Below are 6,000 nucleotides of genomic sequence, written 5' to 3'. Positions count from 1 at the left end.
CCATGAGTTATGATGTTCATATTCTCCGCTTAACGAATGTTATTTCGCGTTTTTTGCTGTTATTACATGAATTGAATATCTACAGATAAGATACTTTTGTTTGTTTGTTTTGAATTTCGCGCAAAGCTACTCGAGGGCTATCTGTGCTAGCCGTCCCTAATTTAGCAGTGTAAGACTAGAGGGAAGGCAGCTAATCATCATTACCCACCGCCAACTCTGGAGCTACTCTTTTACCAACGAATAGTGGGACTGACCATCACATTATAATGCCTCCACAGCTGAAAGGGCGAGCATGTTTGGTGTGACAGGAATTTCGAATTTGCGGATTACGAGTCGAAAACGCCTTAACATGCTTGGCCATGCCGGGCCCTCGAGTATAGATTCGAACCCGCGACCCTCGGATTACGAGTTGAACGCCTCAACACACTTGGCCATGCCGGGCCCAAGATACTTTTGTTTCCACGCAACAGGTTTTTGTCGTTGTTTTTCTTCGTATATTTTTAAAACAAAATATTTCTCTTACTGTTGGTTTAGCGATACGTCTGCGGTACGTTATAGTTCGGCTGATTAGGCTTCGATAACCACGGTTGATTGACAGGACCCATTCTATAACATTATCTTTCAGGACGAATAAACATATTTGACAAAATATTTGTCTAGGCACGGAGTTGAAATAAATCAGATGAATCTTTTAATGAATATAAACTTTATCCGCGACAGTGGGTCCGGCATGGCCAGGTGGTTAAGGCACTCGACTCGTAATCTGAAGGTCGCGGGTTCTAATCTCTGTCACACCAAACATACTCGCCCTTTCAGCCGTTGGGGCGTTATAATGTGACAGTCAATCTCACTAGTCGTTGGTAAAAGAGTATACAAGACTTGGCGGTGGGTGGTAATGACTAGTTGCCTTCTCTCTTGTCTAACACTGCTAAATTAGGAACGGCTAGCGCAGATAGCCCTCGAGTAGCTTTGCGCGAAATTAAAAAAGCAAAAAGACTCTTTGTAACAGTATTGCAGATAAGTGCGTGTAGATGTGAGGGATGGAAACCCTTGTGCCCGTCCATTAAAATCTCTTTTGAACGTTATCAAACTAAATTTTTAGTTCCGCCGTTGTATCTAGATACCACGGTTAATGGTGCTAAGCTAAATCATTAACATGATTTGTGATTTTTATTTTTTTTCTAGCACGATGACTCGAATGAAACGGCATTTCTACAGATAGAGGAACGACCATCTTTAACAGTTTGTGGAAACGAGCACAGCGATAGTTCCAGTAGTTATCACCGACAAAGGAAAACATGATAGCTAATAACTACTCGGAAAATTACTCATTTTAGCATATATAAACATCTCCGATTCTGTATACAAAATAAATATTTAAGCCAATCAAAGTGAGTTTTGTGTAATATCAGCTCCATAATTATAACAATAAAATAATCCCATTAACAGCGTAACGGTGATAAGAGTATGGTCGCGACATCTACATTTTCCACAGAGTATTAAAAAAAAAAAAAAACGCATGAACGTTTAGATAACCACATTCGATGCTGTTTACGTACCACCAAGTAAGTAATTACACCTTAATACACTGTTATACTCAATCTGATACGACAGAAGTTCATTCATTTTCTCAACACTTGCTGGCTTTTATTTTATTAACAATGCCAAACTTCTTGAGAATACATTAACAATACCAACCTTCCTGAGAATAAGGCCCGGCATGGCCAAGCGTGTTAAAGCGTTCGACTCGTAATTCGGTTCGAATCCCGGTCGCACCAAACATGCTTGCCCTCCCAGCCGTGGGGGCGTAATAATGTGACGGTTAATCCCACTATTCGTTGGTAAAAGAGTAGCCCAAGAGTTGGCAGTGGGTGGTGATGACTAGCTGCCTTCCCTCCAGTCTTACACTGCTAAATTAGAGACGGCTAGCGCAGATAGCCCTCGAGTAGCTTTGCGCGAAATTCAAAAAACAAACAGACAATCTTGAGAATACATTTTTACTTCAAGTGGGTTTCTCGTCATTATGAATAAACTGGGACATTCTTATAGTATATATTTTTTTCTAATTTTTGTTGGTTTATATTTTATTAACAGTGAACTTAGGTATTCTCGTAACATATTTTATCAGTTATTGTTGGTTTATATTTTATTCACGATAAACTAGGTCTTCTTATAGTATACATTCTCAACTGCTGTTGGCTTTTGTTTTATTAACGATGAACCTGGATATTTTTATGAAATGGGAACTCGCATGGCGCTGTCGACCAGCGACCTGCCCTCTAGTTTGTCAGTGATATAAGCAGGGGCGAAGATTTGTTACACCCGATGGGGTGATGATTTTTGCAACCACTTATGTGGACTGTTCAATTTGCAAATTGGTAATCTCTTATTACGTGAACCTGAAAGCTATAAACATGCAGTCACAGAATAATCTTGTTGCCACGATACTTCAAGGTTTCCATGTAGGTTTGTATAAGTGAGGTGTTGTGAACAGTTTTCAAAATGTTAGTAGAATAAAACAAATGTGTCACAAATTAACTGCCACATGAATTTATTCCTGCGCACTGCACAGTGTAAAAGATGGCCATTATACTTGACAAGGTTACTAATAACTTTCATTGCATGAATTACGTTTTCAAATATTAATAAAATTAGTAATTATCCTTGATAAGTTTATATCTACTGAAAAACTGTTCATGTTGTTTGATAAAAATAATTAAAATGTATTTGCGAACTCTTGAAAATTACACATCAAAGTAAGATTCATTTAGTCCTCTAGTCTACATGTTCCCAAACGTAGACCTCCTTTGTGATGAACTATTTATGAATTCTTTCATAAGCTCTTCTATATTTATCTTGTCGACCTCATCTTTGTGAGTGTGACAAACTGCCACATAGTTGAGGCGGCACTGAGACATAGTTGACCTTAACCACGTCTTCAACCGTCTTAATGCAGAAAAGCTGCGTTCACATTCGCAACTGGATACTGGACATATAAGTAAAATGTTAATGGGAAAAACACTTCACTAAACATCTGCTGGCTTGTTTCATGCATTTTACAGTAAGCATCCTTCGCACCTTTCAGAGATACTGCTTTTGTTGTTCCTTTGAGCATGGGCAACTGAAACTCGAGCCGTTGTGCAGAGATTTCTGGATAGGAGTTTATAACCGAGTTGTCAATCTTGCCAGATGTGATCATGTTCTCAAGTGCCAGATATTGCCTCGAGTCATTGTTGTCTGCATTGAATCTAGTGGTCAGATGTTCTATGACTGTGTCCACAAATTCAAAATATTGGCTTCTGTAGTAATCTCTAGCTGTTGCAGAATGGTGTGCTGAGCCATCATCTGTTATCCTTCTGGGGTGTCTGCGAATGCGTGATAGTTCAATAGGCACCAGATCTAGGGAAGTTACCTTTTCCTCAGCTTCATCAAATATCTTATTGTAATTTTCCTCTGTTCGCAATACCCGCAATTGCTCAACTGTCATTGCAGATGCTTCAATCATGCCAGATACTGTCGCTGATTTTGCTTGGAATGCGCGGTTTAGTTCCTCTAATGGAGCTGATGGATGCTGAGCCATCAACAATCCTAAAACTGTCTTTCCTTTGTCAAATCTGTCCAGCAGACCTCGTGCTTTCACTGTTACATCTAAATTTTCATTTGCTAATTCAGACAAAGAATCAACAATGTCACTGTAGTGATCATTAGCACATGTAATTGCAGATAGGCGGCACAACCAACGTGTTGGACACAGTGGGCGGATGTATTTAACTGGACCATTGTGGCTGTCTGACGATACAATATTTTCAAAGATTGTCTTGTATTTGCCTGACCTCTGAAGCAAGACATCAAGTTCATGTACCCACTGGATAGAATCTCGAACACATTCACAAGCTTCAACTGCATGTTGCATTATTAAATTAGCCTTGTGTGCTCCGCAGTGGGAAAAACAAAGCTGACGGTTGTTTCTCTTTTATTTTTGCCTGGTATCCACTGTACGCACCACTAATGTTAGCGGCTCCATCATACGTTTGTGCTCTTAATCCTGACAGTTGTAAATTGAGTCTAGTCAGTACATCAAGTATAGACGCTTGCTTGTCATAATTGTAATCTGTTTTCCAGATGACTCAACAGGCTAAAATAGTCTTTCTTGAAAAACTCTAACGTACAATGAACGAAGGTAGAACAGAATGGAAGTAGGACTGAACTGTACAATGTATTTAAGTCGTTTGTTTTGAAATTTCGCACAAAGCTACTCGAGGGCTATCTGTGCTAGCCGTCCCTAATTTAGCAGTTTAAGACTAGAGGGAAGGCAGCTAGTCATCACCACCCACCGCCAACTCTTGGTCTATTCTTTTACCAACGAATAGTGGGATTGACCGTCACATTATAACGCCCCCACGGCTGGGAGGGCGAGCATGGTTAGCCCGACGCGGGCGCGAACCCGCGACCCTCGGATTACGAGTCGCACGCCTTACGCGCTAGGCCATGCCGGGCCGTATTTAAGTCGAACGCGCGAACCTAACAGTGACTATCGAGCCGACTGACCGCCTGGATATCGCTGGGACAATAATGTGTGCTAGTTACAACACAAGTAATTGCAAGTTTTTCGAAAAATACTTAAACAATCACAAATATATTATATTCCTGTTAAAGCTCATCAAAAGGCAAACACGTTGTGATATAATGTTTATAAGCACGTCTATTAAATAAAAACACTTAAACAATAACTAGCAATACAATTCGAGTAGAGGCTTCAGACCATTTCCACTATTTGTTGGTAAAAGAGTAGCCCAAGAGTTGGCGGTGGATGGTGATGACTATCTGCCTTTCATCTGGTCTTACACTGCTAATTTAGGGTTGGTCCTCGTGTAGCCTTGCGCAAAATTCAAACCAAACCTAATGGTTGGAAAGTAAACAGTTCAAAGCTTTTAAATTGTAGCCCACCAAACGAAAGTTAATTTAAACAAATTAGTACCTGGCGAAATTACAAAGTGAAGAGTGAACTTCAATCGATTCGAGAAGTGAAGGTAGGCCTGATAACTCAATAATACTGCCTCGTCACAGAAAAAAAAAAAACAATAATATAACACAGAAAAAGGTGTATTTGATAGAGTATATAACATAAATCTCTTTAAGGTAAAACAGAGTGTTTTGACATGAAATTTGTTTATTTTACAGGTTTTAGTTCTTACATCCTTTTCGAGAAAACATACTAATATTAAAGTAAGAATATGCCTTATTTATACAATTAAATGGTCAGTTATCAACGCATACAGTTTTACACTAAAATAGTTTATTCAATATACAGTGGAATAAATACCCAGAATAGTTAATACCACACTTGGTTTTTCTAACAGAACCGAATCCATGCTCTTTCAACAATAACAAATGAATCCATCTAAAGACTTCTCTAGAGTCGTTGTTTGAACTGAGCGATTTGAACTTTGACAAGAATATAATTTCACACATTTTTTTCAGTTGTACGTAATAAAACATTTGTTTGTTTTGTTCACAGTATTTCACCAGGTTTACCTTGGTGAACCTAGTAAAACGTTATGACCAGAATAAATAAAGTATTTATTATGTACAAGCAATAAGAAAAACTTGTATGAATTTTAAACATAATAGTTCTTTCTAAATAGTTAATAAAGATATCATTTGTCATTTTATAACTTCAAATAAGACGTAAAATGTGTGAATTATTTAAGCACTTTATGGAGCTATTCGCGTGAGTTAAAGTTTTAATGAAAACAATGTTGATTTTCTATCTGCATTCTTTATATTCAGCGTGTTAGGTTTACATTGATGTCTCAGCTTGCTCTAATGCGAAGCTTTTCCAGGACATCTCTTCTGTTTCACAATGTTTAATTTCTAGATCACTTATCTACTTACTGTTTTAACATGTTTAACCTGTTCCGCTTATTATTAATTTATCAAATATCTTCCGTTTAGTGTACTGTTCTTTTTACGACTTAATATGAATGCCTTTTTTTAAAT

This window comes from Tachypleus tridentatus, chromosome 11, assembly GCF_004210375.1.
Source record: "Tachypleus tridentatus isolate NWPU-2018 chromosome 11, ASM421037v1, whole genome shotgun sequence".
Lineage (NCBI taxonomy): Eukaryota > Metazoa > Arthropoda > Merostomata > Xiphosura > Limulidae > Tachypleus > Tachypleus tridentatus.
The sequence above is the reverse complement of the archived record's forward strand: the minus strand, read 5'-3'. Positions refer to the sequence as shown.